General features: G+C 38.0%; 1 pseudogene; it reads right to left on the reverse strand.

Moving 5' to 3' along the window:
• Positions 1 to 11,004: 11,004 nt before the first annotated feature.
• LOC118797542 overlaps positions 11,005 to 26,433 on the reverse strand; it is a 30,972-nt pseudogene continuing 15,543 nt past the window's right edge.

Genomic DNA, 26,433 nt, shown 5'->3' on the forward strand with positions numbered 1-26,433 from the left:
GGTACTCTCCTGCTCTCTATTAGGTTCTCTAGGCTGTATTTAGCCTGCTTCCTTCTGAACACAGTAAAACGTTCTCCCATCCTCCTCCAGAACATCTTCTGTGGTTCCTTTTTCACTCTCCTTTCTTTCCCATCTCCCATCCTTTTCCTACCAAAGTACGAGGTCTCTTCATAAATGTCATTGTAGACATCACTGTCCTGGTTGGTGCCACAGCACAGGAGATACCTGAAGATCTCCATTTTGTTTGACTGCTCTTGTTGGTGCTCTGTTTAGGAATAAACTTGTGCTGCTCACCGTCACAGATTTAGAATGCCATCACAAAGACATGTGATGATGTCGCAATGCTCATCAAGAAAGTTCCAAATTCCTGCCTGGTTACAGTAACCAGGTGAATCCAAACAGTGGAGAAAACTGGCTTTACAGTCTTCTGTTAGAAAACTATTATATTAGTTATATGATACGCAGCATCTCTATTAAGATGCAAAGATTAAATTACCCTTGTGGAAAGCCTTCCCAGAAGAGTTGAAGCTGTTATAGCTGCAAAGGGTGGGAAGACATCATATTAAACCCTATGGATTAAGAATGCGATGTCACTGAAGTTTATATGCGTGTGAAGGCAGACAAGCAAATACTTTTGGCAATATAGTGTATGACAGATGGAAAGATCAAGCCAACACAGTTGCCGAACTGCATACATTAAATTAACATCATTATCATCATCATCATCATCATCATCATCATCATCATCACTATCCTCCAACAAGAGGCAGCCAGTGGGCATCCTCTACTGGCTCCTCTCATTTGTTTTACATTGATGTGTAATCAAAGCATAACAAAAGATGTTTTCGCTCCTTGTTCTTCCTCAGTGTCCAGCATCCAGCATGATGTGTTTGATTTGGTTGGATACACAGGATCCCTTATCGAATTTGATGCTGAATACACAAGATCCTTTATCAAAGTTTGACACTGGATACACAGGATCCTTTACCAAAGTAAAAACAATCCCATGTACAATGATAGGGTAGAGTTCAATGAGGACACCTACAGTTTGACCCTGAAAAACTCATAGAAGACTGATAGTGGACTGTATGATGCAAAGTGGATGGAAAAACAGTCTTGAATCTGCACTGTTTCTCAATCTTTATTTCACTGTGTGTGTACAGTACGTCTGCTGAGATCTAAGCTCTTGTTAACAAAAGAGGACTGAAATTAACAAGTGATTCTGATTCAAAGAGCATCATTCATAATGTTAGTGTACATTAAAAAAATACAGCCCTTGAAAAAAATACAGTTGTATATTGTTGCACCCCAATTAAAAAAAACATGCATGACGATTTGTTTACATCATTGTTCTTTACACTGAGTGAGAATTTCTTGATAAATAGACCAACAGATCTGTTACAGCATTTGTAATTACTTGTTTTCTTATTGACTGATATTTAGTGCCTTAATGCAATTATGTACTTCATTATGGGTTCTGTATTAAACACTGATCTGTAAACACAACCATCTTGGACTGGAATTGTTCAATTTTATGACTGTATCTCAGTGTAAACTGAAATATTACATGAGTTCATCCTTTACATGTTACATGCATTCAGTGATACTCAATAAACTGCAATGATCTATATGTTCTTTATCTTTTTTGTAACCCTATTTGTCCATGTGTTCCCCGATATTAGTTGTCGACAATTTCCAACGTTCTTTTTGAGTTTATGCTTAAGCAACATATGAAGGCACTACGAGGGGTGCTATGCTCTGCATTGATGACCTAAGACTCATACACTGGCTGTCTTCAGCATTTTTCCCACCCAATTACAGAAGGGCCTGTTGTACTTTTGTGGACTCCCATGAAGCAGCTGTAAAATCCTTGGGAATCTTCTTAGCCAACTGTGTGCCAACTTTCATTTCTCACATCTGATGCAGCTTCATCCAATTTGGCTTGATTCACAGCTTTGCTGGGTTGTGATACTGCAGAATAAATGGTTTTAAAAGGACACAAAACAAGTACAACTAATTAACATTCAGAGAGTTCACAGTTCAATAATGAGATCAGAGAATTATCTGTGTCCAAGCTCCCATGAGCGTCGCCAATGACGACAGTGGCAAAGAAAAACTACCTAAGAGCAGGAAGAAGAAACCTTGAGAGGAACCAAGACTCAAAAGGGGAACCCATCCTCCTCTGGTCGACACCGGATAGCAAACAGCATTAGTATAAAATATTAGAATACAAAATGGGTAAAAAGAAAGGTGGAGCAATGGTTAATTAGATAGTTTGAGTTTATGCAGTAGCAGCAGCATCAGAAGGGTCAGTTCATGAAGGTGGGGGTTGCACAGCTTTGTACAGCGTGAAGCTCCATGGTGATCAAAACAGTGCAGATCAGCCAATGGAGATGGAGCTCTGGTGACTCTAGCAGCTCTGGTCACTCCCATTTGGCGACTCAGGCAAATGTCGCTCAGGGGCTCAAATAAAGGGAGGGAGGGAGAGAGAGAGAGAAAGAAAGAGAGACAGGTCTGTTTATGGAAAGATATTAGAGATTAAATAGTGCAAACAACTGATATTAGCAAAATGCTTGTGCAGACAGACACGTTTTGAGTCTAGTTTAAATGTAGAGAGTGTGTCTGAGTCCTGAACAGAGGTCGGGAGATGATTCCACAACTGCGGGGCTACGTAGGAAAATGCTCGACCACCTGCTGTGGTTTATCTAATTCTAGAAACTGTCAGAAAGCCTTTATTTTGTGAGTGGAGTGTACGTGCGGGTTCATATGACTGAATGAATTCACTAAGATACTGCAGGGCCATTTAATGATTTATACGTTGAGAGATGGATCTTATACTCTACACGAAATTTAACAGGTAGCCAGTGTAATGACGACAGAAGTGTGTTCCTTGCGCATGCTGCTAATATTCTTCTCTTCTCCTCTCCTCTAAACTCACCGTCTCTGAACTTCTGTAGTGTTTTTACAGCTGGGAGCTGCTCTGTGTTGCTCTGATTGGTTTTCAGAAGTGAATGGGTTAAATTTAACTGGGCTTTCTTCTAATTGGTTTATGAGCTGTGTAACGGGTTTTGCAATTTTTAATATTATTATTGCTAGAACCTTATGTGAGGGTGTGAGGTAACCCGGATTTATTTGAAGTCTACAGACCAGGGCAAGAGAGAGAAACGATCGCACCAAGGATGCTTCAGAAAAGAGAATTTATTGGCTAAATATCAAACTACTTTTGGACTACATTCAATGATAAACAATAGAAAATAAAAAAATAAAAGAAAACAAAACAAAACAAAGTGATAGTAATGAAAGACAAAATAGCTTGAGTAAGTTAGAGTGATTCACGGCTAAATGGTATGAGGCAGTGTGGTTTGGGGAGTCGCTTGGGAGAGCCTGTAGAGAATTAACCTAAACCTGGACGGGAAGAACTATATCGCTGGAGGTACCTATAAAAGTTCTCTTAAATAAATTGGCGTCAGGGCCCTGACTGCAAATTGATGGTTCCAGCTTACGTGGGAGTCGGGGCTGACTTCAGGCGGGGTCGTGTCAGGACAGACTCGATCGAAGGCTGGAGCTCACGCGGTGGTTCCTCTCCTCGCTGGCCGTGGATGCTGCATCTCCGTGCGGGCACGCGCCTTCCCGTCAGTGATTGGGCGGAGGCGTCTCGAGGCCGTCTGACGGTGGAGCTTGGGCGGCCTCTCGAGGGTCGATCTGTTCACAGATCAGTGCGTGGCTCTGGGTGCGATGCTGGGTCTCCGTGGCGTCCAAAACGCTCCCACTCCGCTGGCGAGGTTCAGGTTGCAATCAGGGTTCTGAGGCTGGAGGTACCAATTTAACTAACTACCTCTCTTCAGCAGAATCGAAAGTTATGGATATATCCTCCATAACTTTCAAGAAATATCCACCTTCCTTCTCTGAGGGTGGTTCAAACTTAAGGTGTGCAGACGAACAGGCAAGTTACAAAACAAACAAGGTTTCAGATCTGATAATTTAGCGTCCTAATACTTCTGACCTGTCTTTCTGACCTAGGCCGGCACAAACTTAGAAACTTTTGTTGCGAACGCAGGAACTCCCTAAATTTTGCGATGCACTCTGGTTTTGTTCGGCTGGAGGCCCTACCCTTTGGAGGTGGTGCCAGAGTGCTGATAGGTTGACTAGCTTGTTTCCCACTCTGATTGGTTGTGCATAATTTGAGGAATGCCTTCCCCAAAATCACTGCCTCCTTTGTTTCAGCTAGTTTAAACAAAGAAAAGAACATTTCTGTATCATCCAATTGGTTTAACTTTCAAAATCAAGGAATAAACTATTTAGATATTCAGGCATGTTTCTAAGAGAGAGTTTAACCCTTGTTACCTGATACACAATACATGTCAAAGAACACAGGTACTATTTGCCTATCATCTCTGAACATGACCCAATGCATGAAAAAAAATAAAATCAACAATAAAAGGAAAGGAACAAAGGAAGAAAGAAAAGAAAACCACATTCAGGATACATCTTGGTCAATGGTCTAAACTCATAGCAATTAAATGGTTGGGTCTGACTGTTATCAAAGTTATACTCTACGTATTTCTAGCACTTAACGATAGAAAAAGATACAGGTAATATTTAGGTACTACCCAACAACAAGATTAATACCACAAGTAGCATTACTTACAGATCATAGAAACGTCGATAATCAAGTAAACAAAACACGAATCATCAAGCAGAATCAAGCAGACAAAGCACAAAGTTTTCTTGCTTTTTATAAGCACAAGTCCTTACGGTGGTGATGCGGTAATTTGCGGTTTCACCCCTTGGGGGTGCTGTGGGTCCATGCTTGAGATCCCTAGGGAATTTAGAAAGTTGTAATTTTGCTGTCCAAAGTCGTACAAATTCTGTTTTGGTATGTCTAGTTTAGTTAAAAAGAGTTCTAACGAATGGTTGTAGTTTGGAGGGGACAAACACCTTAGAAATGTACTTTCTGTTACTTAAGATAAAAAGTTGTCCACAGGATTTTGCTTTTTTAAATAAACTTTATTAAATATTTCAATTACATACATATCAAAAGAACAATACAAAGTCATATGAATACCATGGTACACACAAACACAACAAATCCATCTAAAATACAATAATGCACAAACTTACAATTAATTTAAATGAGAAAATTATAAGTCCAGCAGAGCCCAGGGATATTTTGATTTTCTGTCCATTGTTCGCAGTCGTTTCAGTTCAAAAGTTATCTGTTTAAAAACAACTTCTGCAGGAATTTGCGTCTGTTGTATTACTATTTTGCATCTCGTTTTCCACAGTTTACAGTTAGTAATACAAACAATCAACCAATAAAAATCTTTAACATTCTTTGACAATCTTTCCTCAAAATTTCCAAACATTATAGACTTAACATTTATATTGAATTTAACACCCAGAGCTTTTAGTCTTTTCCACACATCCACAGATCGTTCACAATGAATTAACAGATGTTCAATAGTCTCATCTTCATCACAGTTAGCAGCTGGACATAGTTTCGTGGTAACGTAGCAGCTCCACTTAACAACACATCGTACAGCTAATCGACCCACACTGATTAGCCATGCTATGTCCCTCATGTTCTCAGAGATGTGCGTTGATTGGATGTTTCTAATACATATTTTACTCTCTGCTTCGTTGAGATGTTTGTGTTGATAGAGACCTCCATAGATGTGTTCGCTTATAACGTTATAGATCTTTTTACTAGAAAAGTTACACCAGTTAATCTTAAGCTTTGCATATTTAAAAGTAAAATCGCCATATATTAATTTGTGGTATGGAACATTTTTTCTTGCCTTTCCTTTCTTTTTCCCCCAACTTCTAGTGTCCCCCACCCACACTGCACCTCTCTTTATTGCCTGTGCTACCATTTTACAATAAGCTATTTTAAGTTTTAAACCAATGTCCATTGCACCAAGACCTCCTAAAGTTTTAGATTTATATAAAATTTCCCTTTTAGTGACTTCCCTTGAGGTGCCCCAAATGAATCGCACACACATTTTATTTAGCCTCATGATACATTTATCGTTGGGGGGGGAAACTGTGGCTAAGAACAGCAATTTGGACAAAACAAAAGTTTTAATGATTTGAATCTTGGTTTTATAATTTGAGACTTTCCATTGTTCCAGCTCTGTTTTGATCTCTTCCTCTTTATTATTCCAATTATTCTCAGCACAGTTTCCTCTTGTAATTGAGAGTCCTAAGATTTTAACCTCTTCCTTCATGTCTAAACTCATGTGAGGCGGTTTATTTCCACCCAGCCATATCCCCTCCGTCTTATCTGTGTTTAGTTTCGCCCCAGCGACCTCTTCATAGTTTTTAAAATGTTCATATACCACATTAAATTCACTCTGACTTTTAATAAACACCGTTATATCGTCTGCATAAGCTGAGGTTTTGACCTGTGCACCCAATTTATTAGTCACCCCAGAAATACGAGGGTCCTGCTTGATCTTGTTCAAAAGAGGACTTATGGCCATGATATAGAGTGCAGCACTCAGAGGGCATCCCTGTTTAACCCCTCTGTGAATCTCAGGATTTTGGAGAGCCATGCAGCTGCATTCCAGTGAAGGGTCCTGTTTTTCTCCAGGTCAAAGGAGAGCGGTGCAGCCCCTTGATTCAGCCGTAAATCTGATTGAGTCTGGGTTGGGGTATTAAGCCGACAGCTTTATGCCACAATCCCAGACTTGATGGAGCCAAAAGGCCCTTAACTTTTGGGTAAACACTCTGCTTGAGGTAGAGTTTCAGCCAGTGTTCGCTACAGCTGATATGGTCAGTCTTGGTTCCTCTCAAGGTTTCCTCCTCTTTCTCTTAGGGAGTTTTTCCTTGCCACTGTCGCCATTGGTTTGCTTATGGGGTTTTGGACCTGGATTTTTCTGTAAAGCTGCTTTGTGACAATGCCTGTTGTGTCTTTCTCTATTTCTCTTTTCAACTTCCCTGTCCTTCACCAGCCCTGTGTGTTCTTCATCCTTAAGAGTGCTTTCCCACCTACCTGGTTTGATGTGTACCTGTCAAACTTTTCCTTTAGCTCAGTCTGTTTTGTTATATGTGAACACACCACCCAGACTTGGTCCTCAAGTGGACTGTGGTCTGGCAAAAATCATGGCTGCTGAGCTGCTTCCAAGTGAACCCTGCTTCAGTTTTGCTGCTCGTGCCCAAACAGACATTTCAAATATATTGTTTCATTGCAAAAAGTATATCAGACAAAGTACATGTGAACGTAACAGAGCGCTCGTGCTCCTCCAAATTTCTGACCAACCAAATGAAAATGTTATAACGGGTTCTGACTAACTAGGTGTAAAAACCTTTTGCATATGCAGGACCTAAAGTTAGCATAAGCATAGAAAAAAGACTTTAACCCTTAGAATCTGTGGAGCACATTTTATTAAAATTATTGCCAAAATTGACAGTTATAGAGAGATTTGGTGAACTGCATTAGATTCCTAAGACTTCAGATGAAAATCACTCACATTTTCACTGGTTTCCAGTTCACTTCGTCAGTGTCATTGTTTTGGTTCCAGTAGCCAATGGCAATAACAAAACACTATATCTTCATTTTCAAACTGCCTAATCCTGCAGAATGTTCTGCAGCAGACTGCAGAGGGAGGAACAAAGCTTCTAGCGCCCCCTAAAGGCCTCTGTAAAAAGACACATATGAAGAACGTCAATACATTTACAATGTTGTCTGGAAAAAGCAAGTGTATGCACCAGTGTATTTTTAGAGCTTATAAGACCTGCTGGGACTTATACATGTTGTGTTTCAAGATGTAACTCTTTGATGTGTTCAGGTTTAAAGAAATATGTTTTAAAATGTGTCTGTTTTTTTAATTAATTATTTCTATCATTAAAAATTGTTAAACTGCATCCCAGAAATTTGTAAATGAATCTATTGTGGATCTATTCTCCCAAGAAAGGCGTATAGTAGTTACAGCCAAGGTCCACGAGGAGATTTGCATCTAAAAATACAACTATTTAAATTCAGGCTAGCATTTAAGAAGCACCTCCCAGTGTCACACAAGTGTCATTGCATTTATTCTCTTCCAGTTTATTTTGGAATTTCAGACAATTTGACTGAGACTGAATATGTCTCAGGTCAGCCCTCCCCTATTCCCCAATTTTTTAAAAATTTTACTCTATCAAGTGGCAGTTTAGAACATTACATCACACCAGACACAGTCTTTAGCGCTTTTCTTGAACCCCAGCACTTCCTTCAATCTGGACTTATTTGCCGGTTGCGAGTGCTGCAAAAGACATTTGGTAATTCAGTTTCAGCAGCCAGAATGTCCAGTCTGAGACACATCTTAAAAATCTGATTGAAATTGCATTTCTAACCACCTCCAAATGTGGTCTTGGTTTTTTGCTGTCCAAACTATCAAAAACCAAACTGAATAGTCTGGATATGCCAAAAACATTTTGGGCTGGCAGTCTGAACAAGGCCAAAAATTCCACCTCTTATACATCAACCCAAAGTGGAATAAAACATTGTACAGAAGTCACTTGTCCCAGTTGTCAAGCACCATCTTGTGGACAAACATTCATCCTTCAGCAGACAGGACCAAGATGCACTACGTATTTTGGTCACCAAAATAAGGTTTCATGTTGGTGGTAAGCCTATGCAATGGTGTTGTGGCCTGGAGGAGATCAGTACAGTTGGAGAAGGATATTAAAGGTGGTTGGCAGGTAGACAAACAAACAAAAAACAATCAAACAAACAAAGAAATTTAAGAAGACATGCTCTAATAGATAGAAAATGTGCAACACTGTTGTACTTCTAACAGTTAAAAACAGCAGCAGACACATTCAGTTCTCTCTATTCTGTAACATCATAACGTCTTTTATGGATAAATCAAACAACTGTCATATCCATCTATACAGTTATTACCATAAGTACACAGAAAGACAAAACTGTGTAGATGTAATTTTTTGTTGTTGTTGTTATTAATAACTTTTTTATTAATTGTGATAGTAAACACACAAACAACATTCTCTGCATATCAATACCACAGAAGGATGGGGCGTCTTACATACACTATATTTCCAATAGTATTCGCTCGTCTGCCTTCACACGCATATGAACTTGATTGACATCCCATTCTTAATCCATAGGGTTTAATATGATGTCGGCTCACCCTTTGCAGCTATAACAGCTTCAACTCTTCTGGGAAGGCTTTCCGCAAGGTTTCAGGAGTGTTTATGGGAATTTTTGACCATTCTTCCAGAAGCGCATTTGTGAGGTCAGACACTGATGTTGGACGAGAAGGCCTGGCTCGCAGTCTTCACTCTAATTCATCCCAAAGGTGTTCTATCGGGTTGAGGTCAGGACTCTGTGCTGGCCAGTCAAGTTCTTCCACACCATACTCGCTCATTCATGTCTTTATGGACCTTGCTTTATGCACGGGTGCGCAGTCATGTTGGAACAGGAAGGGGCCATCCCCAAACTGAGCCCACAAATTTGGGGGCATGAAATTGTCCAAAATCTCTTGGTCTGCTGAAGCATTAAGAGTTCCTTTCACTGGAACTAAGGGGCCGAGCCCAACTCCTGAAAAACACCCCCACACCATAATCCCCCTCCACCAAACTTTACACTTGGCACAATGCAGTCAGACAAGCACCGTTCTCTTGGCAGCTGCCAAACCTAGACTCGTCCATCAGATTGCTGGACGGAGAAGCGTGATTCGTCACTCCAGAGAGTCCAGTGGTGGCGTTTTACACCACTGCATTCAATGCTTTGCATTGCACTTGTTGATGTAAGGCTTGGATACAGCTGCTCGGCCATGGAAACTCATTCCATGAAGCTCTGTACGCTCTTGAGCTAATCTGGCCACATGAAGTTTGGAGGTCTGCAGCGATTGAATCTGCAGAAAGTTGACGACCTCTGCGCACTATGCGCCTCAGCATACGCTGACCCCGCTCTGTCATTGTATGTGGCCGACCACTTTGTGGCTGAGTTGCTGTCGTTCCCAATCGCTTCCACTTTGTTATAATACCACTGACAGTTGACTGTGGAATATTTAGTAGCGAGGAAATTTCACAACTGGACTTTTGCACAGGTGGCATCCTGTCATGGTACCACGCTGGAATTCACTGAGCTCCTGAGAGCGACCCATTCTTTCACTAATGTTTGTAGAAGCAGTCTGCATGCCTAGGTGTTTGGTTTTATACACCCGTGGCCATGGAAGTGATTGTAACACCTCAATTCAATGATTTAGATGGGTGAGTGAATACTTTTGGAAATATAGTGTATACTTTATATAGAGTAATAAGTAACAAACTGTAACTATTTTAAGAAATTAACAAGGTTAATACCCTGCATTATTCCAGCTTTAAAACACTTTCTCCCCCTCCTCTGCAGTCATGATGTCCTGGTTCAGATGGACAGTGCATCTGCAGTGGTGTAACATTCAGGTAGCCTGCAGGGACTCCTTCGGCCACTAGGGGGAGCTGGAGAGCAGAAAGGACTAATTAAAACTGAGCGGTGACAGCTGTGGACACCTTATTTAAGGGGTGCTCACATGCTGCTTTCTGCTTAGTCCTGAGTTCTTGCTGACATGCTGCCTTGACTCAGTCAGTATTTGGTTAAAACGTCCTTTAGTCTTGAGTTCTGTTTTCCTCTCTTGAGGGACTCACCAGTGTAAGTATAAAAAAAGGGAAAAGACAAGCTCTTGAGCCTGTCTTTAGTCTCTATTACCTTTTGTGTGGGGGGAAAAAGGTTAAACAAAGAAAGAAAAGAAAATGAATCTTGTGTGTTGATTCAAGGATCTTTAAATGAGCTACATTGTTCTCTCTGGTGGTATATCCCTTAGCTAGGAGCTAGAAGAATATTTAAACAGTATTTACAAGTGACAAACAAAGAGAAGCTACAACAGTGATGCTAAAAGTCTGCTTTCAAAGAAACAGCATATTCTGACAGTCTGTTACTGCAGCTATACAGTAGAGTAGGTTATAATCAGAGATTACATAATTGAGTATTATGTAACTATAACAGCTATAATAAACTGTGTAACACCGTCCATGTCTTTAAGATGATTTGGTCAGTCTTTCTCTGATGTGGACGGTGATGACTGCAGACAGCATGAGGGTCAGAATGATGGAATACAGCACAGTCTTCAGCAAACACACAGATACACCAGCAGAGGGAGACACTGAACCTGAAACACACAACAAAACCCACTGTTCTATTAAATATCATCAACAAAAATATAGGAAATATGTAGCTAGACTTCTGTCTGTTCTCTGTACTGTTCACTTAAACTGTCACATTTCAGTTGATTTCAAAGTAAAAGTCCCTACTTAAAACACGAAGTGTAATACAGTCGTATGCCGAAGTTTGAACACCCTCGGTCAAATTTGATGCTTTGTTGATTTTGTAAACACACTTTTAAAAAATGGCTTTTTTTTTCTGCAAGTGTTGTTGCACAATTTCTATTTATTTGCTGATTTAAACATAACATCACTGTCCAAAAAAACAAAACTCCAAAACGGTGACTTTACAGAAGAAATCAAACTTGTCATATTGTTTTAATGTTAATGTCATTTTAAAGCATTTGTCTGTCCATTCATCATAGAAATTTCACACAATGTAAAGGAAAGCTGCTGTGCTCAGAAAATTAAAATAAAAAAGGACATTTGTGTCTCTTTTTTATAGGACAGCAACAATAAAATATAAATTGTGATAATTTAAACTGTAGTAAAATAAAAAACAGCTTTGCCCAGGCTACAGTTTGTTTTTATTTTTTCCAATATGTTAAATTAAGTGAATAAGTAGTAAGTGTGCAATACTAGAAGTGTTTTTTCTGTAGCTTATTTTACCTTAGAAAATCAACAGAAAATGTCACAATACTGGGGGTGTTAAAACTTTTGCCTACACCTATAAATACATCGGCATGTGAACAACTGAGCTAGTGGAGCACATGCACTGCTGGCTTTTATTTGAATGAAAATTTAAACTAAAGTCTGTGTGGCATTTAGTGAAAATGTTATGCAATTATCTTTAATCTAATTGTATCAACTTCCCCTAAAACATCTGTCACTCTAGATGGAGATCAGTACAAAACCTCACTGTCTGCAGTGAAAATTAATCAGGGGGAAGATGCTGAGTCTCTCTACAACACAGAGCAGATTCATGATTCAGCAGCTGAGATTACCAACAACATATTTTGATTGGGGTGTGTTCTGAACAAAAACTGCATTTTTCGTTAATAAAATAATAATAATATAATATCTTTATTTATAAAGCTGTTCCTATTGGTGGTAACTCTGAGTGCTTCACAGACAGGTGATAATGTTTTACAGTTTTAATAATCTTATTAAGCTATTAACCATATGTTAATGTAGCGTTTTCATTCTGGAACACTTGAAAATGACTTTAATTCATTATGCTAGATTCAACACTATGATTTGCTGTGTCATCAAATACGCAACTAATTTTTGCATCTCCAGACTGCAGAAATCCATTCAGATTATTGCTTGGAATAGTTTGATTGGGGAAAAGAAACAAACAAACAAACTGATCTGGATTTTTGATCGATTCGGTAACAGTGTTTGTGTCTGTGTGTATCTGTGTTCACACCTTCACCTTCATCAGCACAGAGTTGTTTCAAGTTCTCTCATCTCCAAAACATCCTTCTTCCAGCTGGCTGGGTTGCTATGGTTACAGATGATGGTGCTGCCACTGACAGACAGGGAAAGGGTGACGCCTCCAGGTGATGTCACTTCCTTTTCCTCACAGGTTTCCTTGTAACAGCTGGAGTTGATAGAGAGGTCATGACCTCTACAGGTGAGAGTGATGTAGGTGTCTCTGTTTAACTGGTGAGTCAGGACTGGAGCCTCCACTGGATCTGAGGTAGAAGATATACAGACACATCACTGTAATGCTGACAGTCAGTCAGTGATAAATCACTCATCACAGATCAGTAAAAGTCTTTCAGAGTTGGTCAGTGTCTTTCAGAACAGCTGAGATCCATCTGTATGTTGGTGATGGTGTTGATTAATAGAACTAATAATAACTGTCCCTAGAAGTGTTGTGCTTAGATTTAAGCTGGTGACTTGAGGGTCAAAATTAAACTATGTTTAGAATATTAAAACAAATATCAAAAGACAAACAAACAAGTCATTTTTTAAGAGTGCATTTTTAAAATCAATTCTTGCCCTAAAGATACATGCAGGGCACTGTGAAATATTCTGTATATAAAACTGAATTTTTCAGATTTTTATCATTTTTTACTAGCATAGGCAGTAGTTCTTAATTGTTGATATCTGTATCAGTATAAATTACTTTTTCACATAATGCCTCTGCACACCGGTTGTGCCACATTTCACTTTATCTGAAAAATAAAACATTGTTTTAATGAAGGCGCCTACACTGGTGCAGACATTTGGCATCGATGCATGGCAGCATTCAGTGACTATCAGCACTGCTCAACTTCTCATGACAGTCAAATCTTTTTTCACCTTTTATTTTTTAGCAATTTATTTTTACTACTTATTTTTTACTTTTAAGGGGAACCTTCAGTTGAAAACCTGGCATCCACCTTGCCTACATCTCCCTTGAAGGGAGCTGAAAGATGTAAAAGCAAGAAATAAATAATAGTAATAACATAACTAAAATATTCTTCACTAGAAACAGGCAGTTTAGTTAGCTGATACCAAATGTCAGAAAATTACTATATTATTTAAAAAGTTATTGCATTAAATTCATATGAAAAAGTATAATAATGATCTTTAACTTATCTTTAACAAAAATCTCACTGTGTCGGTTTCTATGCACTTTTGTAGTATATCTGCTGCTCGATACTACACGCTGGTCTGATGTATGGTGGTCTTCATAAGCTGACAATAACGCACTGCAAGCAGATTCAGTGGGCCACCTTTTTCTGTTTCCTAGCAGTTTTAAACCAGTGATGTGGTTTGATACTCTAGATTGTATGGTTATGTTATGAATTCAGGCTGGGTGAGTTTACAGTTTATCCAGAGGGGGAAGTCTAATGCTGAACATGATAAAAATGTAGAAAAGAAGACGGTCACTGTATGTGAGAGCATTCATTTTTTCAGAAAATTCACTTTTTAATCAAGGAAATAACACAGGACTTCACTGACCAAAAGAAAAGTGACCATCAGAACAAAGGAGACAGAGAGTTAGAAAATGACTGAGAATGACTATGAATAAAGTGTAATATTTAAGCGGGAAGATGAGGACAGATCAAATGATGAAGAAACAGAAAATAGTAAAAAGAAATATTTTTACCACATGATATCTGTCCAGCAGAAATGTATTAAAGATTTTGTGTTTTACTCAACCAGGACTGTGTTCTTTCTGAGCAGCGTTTAGTTAAAAGATATCAGTTTGTGTTTTTAGCCTTCAGAGAATCTCAATATTGCACATAATTAAATAAAGAATAGAGAAAATTACAATTAATTTCTATAAGACTTACCCAACACAGAGAGTCTGTACTCAGCAACAACTCTGACCTCATCACCAGACACTCTTTCTTCATACAGTCCACTGTCAGTCTTCTGTAAGTTCTTCAGTGTCAGACTGTAGGTTTCCTCATGGAACTCCACTCTGCCTTCATAACCAGGATGCTGTTTAGTTTTTTTTAAATCTGGATAATATTTTAGAACATTATTAGTTCTGTTAAACACCCAGATTAGTTCATCAAACTCTGGTACAGGATGCTGTATGTCCAGTTGAACAGAATCACCAGCCAATCTGAACACATCACTGGACACTATAGAGAGATTAAATTAGATAAGATTAGTAAATATAAGAAATGTTTTGTTATACTGTGATGGCTTTATCATGATCTGGTGTGGCATCTTAAAGACTAATTCATAAGGCCTCTGTATTGTATGTTAGTATATTGAGTGAGGACACTTTTTGTTGTTTTAATTTTTAAAAAGTATATATATCCACTTCTACTTTACACACAGTCTTTTTTTTAAATATGAACAACTGGTGTCATATTTACAGTTATGCAAAAGTTTGGGCACCCCTTGTCAAATGATATTTTGTAAAAGTTACACATTCTCAACAGAGAACACACTTCTGCACATTTTAATGCACAATTACTGTTCATTTGCTGAATTGAACACATTGAACAACTAAAACAATAAAACACTAAATTAGCAGAAAAATGCCAAATTTAGTTTGTGAATGTGTGTGAGTGAGTATTAAATAACAAAAAGTGTCTGAAGTACTTTCAGTGTTTAGAGGAGTGATAATGTACAGTAACGCTAATAACACCATAAATACTTGATTACACGTAGTGCTAGTTTAAAGGCTTAAACTAGTCAACTGTAAATGTGTTTATCTGGAGCTGTTTGTGCAGCTATAAACTCAGCATGTGGAGTGAACAACAGAGCAGGAGGACTAAACTCAGTAAACAAAGACATTATATAATACATACATGACATTAAATAGTATGTAGTCTAGTTTATAGTTTGTATATTTTGTTGTTCAAACAATGTTACAAGGTGACAAATGAAATGAAATGTGTCTTAGAGCTGGATTGTAGGTTTATTCTGTTAAAAATAATCATGTGCTTTCATTTTTACTATGTTTAGTCAGATCAGCTCTCTTAGTGTAGATTATGTGTGAAAACACTATGGAGGATTAAACCAATAATCACTTACACACTTTATTTAACAGATCAACTCAAAAATGATAAAATGACACATTAGCTCTTCCTTTGTAGATGATGTGTTAACAGTTCGAAATACAAAATCTTGTTTTTCAGTCACACTAACAGATCTCTAAAGATCACTTTAAATGTGTTGTACAGTTCAAAATGATATTGTTTTGGGCACAAATTCTGTTCAGCTCACCACAACATGCAAACATGCAGTAGTCACTCACGCTCTGTATTACACAGAGTGACTCAAACATGATACATTATCATACACTTTAACCTCTTTAGTGCTGAAGAATAGTGCAAAGAATTGTTTACCTGTGATTGAGATCAGAGTGGAGAGAACAAAGATCAGCTGCAGCCACATCGCCATTACAGAGACTCTGAAGTACTTCCCCTTTAACAGTGAAGGAGGAAGTTCTGAAAGTCCTCCTCACTGCCTCTGAGAGGATTACTAATGTGCTGATGTTCATATAGACATTACGAGAATAAGGTGACAGAATATTCTATACTAAAAACATAATTTAATGCAGTTTTATTTAAAGCATACATACAAAAAGAACCTTCAGTTTAATGTGTTCAGTTATATTGTGCTCAACACTGAGCACAATAGAACTGTTAGCAGTAGTTTTTAAAGTGGTAGCAGAGTGTATTTCTATAGAATTAATAACCTGCAATGATCATTCAACTAATTAACTGACCTGTAAAGCATCACTGTGTCTTCATGTTAGGTTTTAATGACACGTCTGACATCAAAATTATTTTTAATATCTGTCAGTTCCTGTTAGTTTTCCTCTGTGGTTAGTCATGTTTCTCTTTGTTAGCTTCTCTGTCTAAAATGGCTTAACTGGACAAAACATCATGTCTTTCATATATATCATTAAATGTATTTCAAAGTACTTTACTGAAAAACAAAAAAGCTGTGAAAATGCTTTCATGCATGGTGTCCATACATGGACAGTTCTATACCCTTTTAATACAAGTGATACTGTTTTTAGGAACAATGAAAAAAAATGCATGAACCACAGTAATAATGCTAGCACTTTAATTTATTTAGGAGTTTTTTTTAAGTTTTTGGTATAATTTAAAAAATATCTGTTGCCCTTTACAATGTGTGTCAGTTTCATGATGAAGCAACCAAATGAAATGCTCCCAAATTACTTGGGGGAAAAAGTCTGTCAAAGTCATTTTGGAGGTACAAGATTTTGTTCTGACAGCAGTGAAATGCATTTTAATACATCTAATAAAACATTTACTTACACATGGTACAGTATTATTCTAGTACATTCAATCAGCTGACAGCAGTGATGCTAGAGGTCTGAACAGCTACAGCTTTCAAAAACACAGCAAGTGATAACAGCCTGTTAGGTACAGCAATACAGTGGAGTAGACTGTAATAAGAGATCACATAACAAAGAATCATATAACTACAACACCATGTCTTTAAGATGATTTGGTCAGTCTTTCTCTGATGTGGACAGTGATGACTGCAGACAGCATGAGGGTCAGACTGATGGAATACAGCACAGTCTTCAGCAAACACACAGATACACCAGCAGAGATGTAAACTGAACCTGAAACACACAACAAACCCCACTGTTGGATTAAACATCATGACCAAATAGAAAAAAACTAACTAGCTAAACTTCAGTGTCCTGTTCACTTAAAACATCACAAACATCTTTCAAAAGCTGCAGGTGTCATTTACAGTTGGAGACAGCAGTTTGAACACCAACATGTTTTCTTGAAATTCCTAATTTATTTGAAAAAAAGAATAAAAACAAAAAAAAACATAATGTGCCGTAACTGGTACACAGGCATTCATTTTATAGATCTGACCTGCTGTATGTTCTGCTTCATAAATGAATCCATGAAGATGTACTTATGTAACTAAACTCTCTAACTGGCTCTAAATTAGCACAGTAACTGAGTCATTGTAATATAATAACAGACTCTGAGACTCTTAACTGATTTTTATTATCACACACACTCAGTTATCTTCAGTAACAAAGGATCTGACCGAACCGAACATTCTTCTCTTTTAGCAAAATCCTTGTTTCTGTCAATAATGATTATTATTAATAACAAATTATTTTCTGAAAGTTGTGTAACTGATCTATGAGGCTGCCTGGATTGGTGGTGTTTGGCTGCAGGTAAATGCCCCCCCCGTTCGTGGCTAAGGATATTTTCGGCCTTTGAGGCTTCCTGGGCTGGCTGCCTGTGTGACGCACTGTAGTTATGAAGTGAGACTTTCCCCTGCAGCTAAGCACTCTTTTCAGGCTAGCTAAGTGACTCCATATTGTGGTCATTGTAATCCCCCCTCACTAGCTGTTGGAAATGTAGAGCTATTTTCTGATGTTTTTGTAAAGCGTCCTTGGGTTTGAGAAAGGTGTTGTATAAAAAAGAACGCATTTTCATTATTTAACATTTACAGACCACCAGGACCCTACTCAGAATTTCTAAAAGAATTTAGTGACTTTGCTGCTAAACTAGCTGTGTGCAATGATAAAGTAATGATTGTAGGAGATTTGAATATCCATTTTGAGAAGGCGGATGACCCACTGAAAAAGGCATTTACTTCAATCCTAGACTCTGTTGGTATTACCCAAAATGTAACAGGGCCTACACACTACTGTAGTCACACTTTAGACTTAGTTCTGACACTCGGACTTAACATAGACAGGCTTTAATATCCCACCACAAACCTCAGTAATCTCCGACGATTACCTAATTTCTTATGAGCTATGTCTTAGCCATAATATATGTACGTCCCCTCGCTATTCTACAAAGCGCGCAATAAAACCATTTACCACCCTACAATTTGTAGAAAACCTCCCAGAACTAACAAGCCTAATCTCCACTCCATCAGACCCAATGGAGCCAGATGTACTTACCCGACTATTTAGAAAATACCTTCCGATCTACTTTAGAAAATGTGGCACCACTTAAATTCAAAAGGATAAGACAGAAAAAGCTCGCCCCATGGTACGAGGATAAAACCCGTACCTTAAAACAAACAGTGCGGAAATGGCGATCAACCAAGCTGGAAGTGTTCCGCTTGGCCTGGAAGGACAGCCTTATAGAGTATAGAAATGCTCTCACTAAAGCTCGCTCAGCATATCTGGCCTCGCTGATCGAAAATAATAAATATAATCCTAGAGTACTGTTTAGTGTGATTTCCAGAAATACAAAAAATCAGGCAGGTATTGAACCACAAATTCCGGCGACTCTCACCAGTGAAGTTTTCATGGACTTTTTTAATAATAAAATCGAAAATATTAGACAACACTCAAGTATTAAACCCGCAGTATTAAATCCACCTTGGCTGTCATCTGACGTGGCTGATATAAAACATAACGTAGTTACAGAAGAAAGGCTTGAAACTTTCTACCCACTCCCACAGCCAGAATTAGAGAAGATTATCTCCTCTGCAAATTGCACAACCTGCACACTTGATGCAATTCCCTCAAAGTTACTCAAAGAAGTGCTACCAGTTATCATAAATCCTCTTTTAACTATAGTAAACTCGTCCTTTAGCCTGGGCCATGTACCCAGAGCTTTTAAACTAGCAGTTATTAAACCTCTGATCAAGAAACCAAACCTTGATGCTAGCATATTGTCTAATTACAGGCCTATATCTAACCTGCCATTTATATCGAAGATCTTAGAAAAAGCTGTAGCCCAACAACTTAGTTCATTTCTACATAAGAACCACATATATGAAAAATTCCAATCTGGATTCAGGCCACATCACAGCACTGAGACAGCTCTAGTTAAGATAACAAATGATCTTCTTCTTGCCTCTGATCAAGGCTACATATCCCTGTTGGTGCTACTTGACCTCAGTGCAGCTTTCGATACGATAGACCACAATATTCTCCTAGAAAGGTTAGAAAACATGGTTGGAATCACAGGGACAGCCCTATCGTGGTTCAAATCTTACTTAACGGAACGTTATCAGTTCGTAAATGTAAATGACTTATCTTCCAATTATTCACAAGTAAGATTTGGAATTCCGCAAGGCTCTATTTTAGGACCATTATTATTTACATGTTACCGTTAGGCACAGTTATAAGTAACCATGGCATTAACTTTCACTGTTACGCAGACGATACGCAATTGTACATATCAGCCAAGGCTGATGACAAATACAGGCTAAAGAAAATAGAGGACTGTGTAAAAGATGTGAAAGGTTGGATGTTGCGTAACTTCCTCCTTCTAAACAGTAACAAAACAGAGGTTCTCCTTCTGGGTCCAAAAGTGGCAAGAAATAAATTATCAGATTTAACTTTAAATCTTGCTAACTTTCCAGTTATACCTGGTTCAGCAGCAAAAAATCTTGGTGTCATAATTGATCCAGATTTATCATTTGATCAACACATAGGCAGTATCACTAGGACAGCTTTTGTACATCTTCGCAATATCGCCAGAATAAGAAATGCCTTATCGCTGCACGACGCAGAAACATTAGTACATGCCTTTATTACCTCACGGCTAGATTACTGTAACGCACTACTATCAGGATGCACCAGCAGGAATTTAAGTAAAGTTCAACTAGTTCAAAATGCTGCAGCCAGGGTTCTCACTAAAACTAGAAAATTTGATCATATCAGTCCAGTTCTATCATCACTCCATTGGCTGCCTGTTAAATTCCGTATTGATTACAAAATTCTTTTATTGACGTACAAAGCCATACATGGGCTCACTCCTGAGTACCTACAAGACCTTATTTCCCATTACGAGCCACCACGATTACTCAGATCTCAGAGTGCTGGCTTTTTAATAGTTCCCAGAATTCAGAAGGCTTCATCTGGGGGAAGAGCCTTTTCTTATAAAGCCCCCAAACTCTGGAATGATCTTCCAGAAAATGTTCGGGACTCAGACTCAGTCGCAATATTCAAATCTAGGCTGAAAACTCACTTGTTTAGTTTAGCTTTTGGTAGTTAATGTTTCCCCTTGGATAAAGGCAGCAGATCCAGGGGTCCATGGACGCAGGGAATTATAGTAAACTGAGACGCTGCTGCTGTCGTCCCGCCGCTCGCACGCGATCACTCAGGTTTGTGGACGGTGGAGCGGAGGGATGCCAAAATGTTTCAGGGTGCTCCCGTATCTGTGTGCCCTTTTGGTTTCTCTCCTTTTAGTTAAGCTGTTATAGTCAGATCTGCCGGAGTCGTTAGCCTCACTCTGGAAATGTTTTACATATTATTATACATACGCCCATACAGAACTAAACTAACTCCATCTCCCTACCTTTTTCCAAGTAAACGACTGCCCAACTGTCCGGCCGGACACTGCTGGATGATTTTCTGTAGAGCTCTCCTGCTACCCGCTTCAGACCAGTTGCCCACGCCCCAGTCACCGCCACCTGCCTTGGACTAGCTGCCCACTCTACACTGAAGTGGACTCCTAACTATTATTACTACTACTACTATTAATATTAGTAGAATAATAATTTTGTACGTAGTTTGACCAGAGGAGGATGGGTCCCCCCATGTGAGCCTTGGTTCCTCCCAAGGTTTCTTCCCCAGCTCTGAGGGAGTTTTTCCTTGCCACTGTCACCACTGGCTTGCTCACCTGGAGGATTTACATTTCATGTTAAAACTTTGTCCTTAATGGATTTCTGTGAAGCTGCTTTGTGACAACATCAGTTGTAAAAAGCACTATACAAATAAACTTGACTTGACTTTACTTGACTATAAATTGAACGTCCGACTATTCACTCTTCTCCTCCTCCTCCTCCTCCTTCTTCTTCTTCTTCTTCTTCTTCTTATTATTATTATTATTATTATTATTATTATTATTATATTTTACATTGACCACTGATTCATTGAAACAATAAGCCACTCAAGGCTGTGCAATATTGTGATTTTACGTGCTCTGCTTTGCGTCATTCCTAAGAACACCCTTCCCCATGATAAAAACGCAGTAACATATGGCCTCTTGTGGCCTATTGCTTTAACATAACACTGGAGATCTCAAAGTGATAACTCTAAAAATAGCGATCGACAACATAATGTTATTCCAAATCACATCTTAGAGGATTTAATGGTTTATTTACTAGTGCTTCGTGATTTTGTCCTCACCTGGAAGAGTTAAACAGAGCTGAACGACACTGCTCATACTGGAAGATGAGAATTTCCAGCTGACAGACAGCTGAAATCAATACACAGTGAACACTCCACTGTGTTTCTGCACCTGTTATAAAAGCTTTCGTTGTTTCCCTAAGACCCATGACTGTTTAAATGAATGCATTTTCTATTTTTTTCCATTATTAATGTGTTTAGACCTATTTTAACCTTTTCTCTTTTTGAGTGAAGTTTTTGAAAATGTTGTTTCCAAACAATTAAATGCATATCCAGCACAAATGATTTGAGAAAAAAAAATAATAATTGGGTAGGCACCCATGAACAAACATTCAGGCTACTGCTTAATAGCTTAATGAAAAATAAACAAACAAACAACTCTGAATCTTTTAGGTGACTTTGGTAAGTGTTTGTGTCTGTGTGTATCTGTGTTCACACCTTCACCTTCATCAGCACAGAGTCGTTTAAGTTCTCTCATCTCCAAAACATCCGTCTGCCAGCTGACTGGGTTGCTATGGTTACAGATGATGGAGCTGCCACTGACAGACAGGGAAAGGGCGACGCCTCCAGGTGATGTCACTTCCTTCTCCTCGCAGGTTTCATTATAACAGCTGGAGTTGATAGAGAGGTCATGACCTCTACAGGTGAGAGTGATGCTGCAGGTGTCTCTGTTTAGCTGGAGAGTCAGGACTGGAGCCTCCACTGGATCTGAGGTAGAAGATATACAGACACATCACTGTAATGCTGACAGTCAGTCAGTGATAAATCACTCATCACAGGTCAGAGATCAGTAAAAGTCTTTCAGAACTGGTCAGTATCTTTCAGAGTAGCTGAGCTCCATCTAGATGTTAGTGATGGTGTTGATATTAGACCTCAGAGACAAATGAGTACAGACAAATATTAGCAACTGTCCTTTTTAATGTTTTAATTTGAGCTGGTGGGTTGACGGCCTAAACTACATTTAGAACAATGTAGCATGTTGATCTAATTTCAATAAAGCTTTTAAAGGGGAATTGCACTGATTTTTTAAAATTAAATATTTCCCTTTTAAATGGTTAAGATGTAAATAAAGTCATTCAGTGTGATTTTATGGGAAATGCACTGGTTTAATAAAACATTCTGAGTCAGAATTGTTCATAATAGTTGTGACAGGAATCAGGGGTTCAAATCAAACATCCAAAATCTGTACACATCACCAGTCATTTGTTTTTCCATATCCAAAAATTCTCCTTCCAGCTGCCTCTAAAAGCTCCTTCCCACCAAGATATTACACAAAATGATTATAAATACATTTGACATGTTTGATGAGGCAAAATAGTAACCAAAAAATCCTTATTTTTTCAGATTTTCTAATAATTTTCCGTATTTAACATTATACTATATATTCACTAGTCCTTTAGGGCAGTAAATAAAATGGCGATAGTTGTAGATGTTGTGACCCAAGGTTCCCACCATCAGCACTGAAAAGAAATGAAGTTTCTGTACAATTTGACCATTTCACATCAGATCACTCTGAATGGCTTTGTTTACATGCCAACCATTGAAATATGTAGGAATTATGTAATATATAGGAAAAAAGTGGAATTCCCCTTTAATCTTGCCAAATATCTGTGTTTATTTGCAATAACAGCTCATAACTATGCTGTGACATAAAATCTTAAGTCAGTTTTAGCCTTAAGGCTTTACTTTGCTTGAGCTGTCTAATATCTCTTCAGAGATGTGGTTAAGAGGAAAGGGAAAAAAAACCCTGTAAGTTGAGTTTTCCTTTCATCACTTACATTTTACAAGTTGTAAAATGTACACATACAGCTTTAAATTCAGACCTCAATCATTTTTCTTAAGATTAATGTATTTGTGTTTAGCTGTTTAAGAGGATGTACAAACTAACTCCAACAGCTTATCCAGTGGTGAAGTGTAAAGTAGCCTACAGAGTGGACCAACATGGTTCTGTGAACATCTTTTCACTGAAAATTCTTTCAGCATTTCAAACTGCCTCGGTATGTGAACATTATTTTATTAGATATATCTGAATTAATATTTCAATGTTCCTTTACAAGTGTACACCCAAAAGAAGAGAGCCTATTAGGAACTACAACACAGAGATGGTGAATAAAACAAGGGGAAAGTAGACAAATAGATGAAGTCATGAACCACTAAAATCTTTGAATATAGGAAATTATCAAAAATGTTCCCCTAAACTAAAAATAGTTGAGTAATGTGAGTTATATTCTACTTTAAGTACAACATACTTAATTTTGGTAAGTTTTTGTCTTGTCATAGCTGTTGGAAATCCCACGAGACTTAAACACATTTTATTCTTTTTCTATTTGACTTGATTGACTTTGACTGGTTTAATGTTTCGGATACTTACATTCTTTTAATGCTAATACCTTAAATACAATTTAAAAATGGGTCAATTCAGTTAATATTACTATGAAGTTATTTGGCTGTATAGTTATAATTTTGCACTACCCATGTTCAAATTGTGGCAGAGGTCTTGGGGAATCCCCTGGTGGAAATTGTACAGTGGTTGTGTTAAAAGTAACACAAAATGTGTCACTCTTAAGGGGACAAACAGATGTGCTATAAATACAACTGTACATATGTTTTAACCCCTTAAATGTCCAGATTTTGTTTTTAATACACACTTCTATAACTTAAGAACATCTTAGCCAGTTTATATCGAAGTCCCTGCAGTTACTGAATAATAAGCCTTAGTATGTAATAAGCCAGAGATTTTAAGGGGTTAAAACACATCTGTTTTGAGAGTGTACTGACCTCTTTTAGCAAAAACTTTGTCAATGTGAATCATGAATTTCTTCTGTACTGTGACTTTCTGTATGAAACACAGTATCAGGGTGATCAGTATAAATGATTACATGTAATACCGCTGCACACTAATGGTGCCATGATGCACCTCATCTGAAAAACAACACTGTGAATTCACTAAATTATTTGAAAAGTTTGTTACATTAAATGTATATAAAAAGTGCAAAATTATGCAAAAATCTTGAACTTGGTATTTATCGAAATCTCATGAAATCTCACGCTTTCTATGCACTATGTAGTATATCTGCTGTGAGACACTGTGCTGTGGTCTGATGTCTGGTGGTCTGTTGAAACTGACAAAAAGACAAAACAAGCAGGTTCACTGACCCACTTTTTCTCTGTTTCCCTGCAGTTTTAAACCAGATGTGGTGATGTGGTTTGCTGCTCTAAACTGTATGTTACATTATGAATTCAGGCCTGGTGAGTTTACAGTTCATCCAAATGGAGGAGTCTAATGTTGAACATTTATATTGTGCATTCAAGTTTTTATAAAATTCACATTTTAATCAAGGAAATAACACAGGACTGCCCCCCAGTTCAATTTTGTTTCTCTTATGGGGTGTCCCTTTACATTTAAAGAGACCCCTCCTTCAGTTCAGATGCAGGCACTTGCCTTGCCTACATTTTCCTTGGTGGGAGCTGAAAAATGTGAGCAAAAGTAAATAAATTAAAATAATAATAAAAAAAAAGAAACAAATCACAAATCAGCAGAACTGGACAAAAAGAAGCTCAGTTTGACTCAACTTTGGATTCACTAATTCACCTTTTTCTGTTTGAGGTTCAAACTCCACTGACCAATCAAAACAAGGGAGACAGAGAGTTTAACCAATGAAATAACGATCACAAATACAGTGAAATATGTAAGAGGGAGGATGAGGAAAGTGCAGATAATGAAGAAACAGAATACAAAGTGAGAGGCAGCAGAATGGTAGGCAGTGAAGTGCGAATTTTAAAAATAAAAAAAAAAAGAAAAGAAATCTGTTACCACATGATATCTGTCCAGCAGAAATGTATTAAAGATTGTTTTACTGGTTTTTGTTCATCTTTGTGTTTCACTCAACCAGGGCTGTGTTCTTTCTGAGCAGCGTTTAGTTAAAACATATCAGTTTGTGTTTTTAGCCTTCAGAGAATCTCAATATTACACATGATTAAATAAAGAATAGAGAAAATTACAGCGTCTTAATAACAGTGTTGTGTCAGGACTGCATGTTTCCTCTCACTGACTGATTTTCTATAAGACTTACCCAACACAGAGAGTCTGTACTCAGCAACAACTGTGACCTGTCACCACCACTCTTACTTCATACAGTCCACTATCAGTCTTCTGTAAGTTCTTCAGTGTCAGACTGTAGGTTTCCCCATTGAACTCCACTCTGCCTTCATAACCAGGATACTGTTTAGTTTTTTTACCTTCAGTATAATATTTTAGAACACTATTGTCCCTGTTAAAAACCCAGAGTAAGTGATCAAACTCTGGTACAGGATGCTGTATGTCCAGAAGAACAGAACTGCCAACCATTCCAAACACATCACTGGACACTGTAGAGAGAGACAAAGATTGGAAAATATTAGAAATATTTTGTTATACACTTTTAAAAAGGTGGTTCTTCAAGTGTGCTTTAGCAAAAAAATGTTCTGTATAGAACCACACTCAAAAAAACCCTTTGCATGATTAATGGGATCTTTGCATCATGAAATGGTTTTTAAAAAGGGTTCTATGTAGCACCAAAAAGTGTTCCTCTGTTGTTACAATGTCATAATTGTAACAATATAAGAACTCTTTTTTGGTGCTATATGGAATCCTATTCTTTACTTAAAAACCCTTGAAGAACCATCTGTTCTAAGTGTGTACTGTGATTGCTTTATCATGGTTTAGTACTGAGCGACATGTT

This window comes from Colossoma macropomum, unplaced genomic scaffold (assembly GCF_904425465.1).
Source record: "Colossoma macropomum unplaced genomic scaffold, Colossoma_macropomum, whole genome shotgun sequence".
Taxonomy (NCBI): domain Eukaryota; kingdom Metazoa; phylum Chordata; class Actinopteri; order Characiformes; family Serrasalmidae; genus Colossoma; species Colossoma macropomum.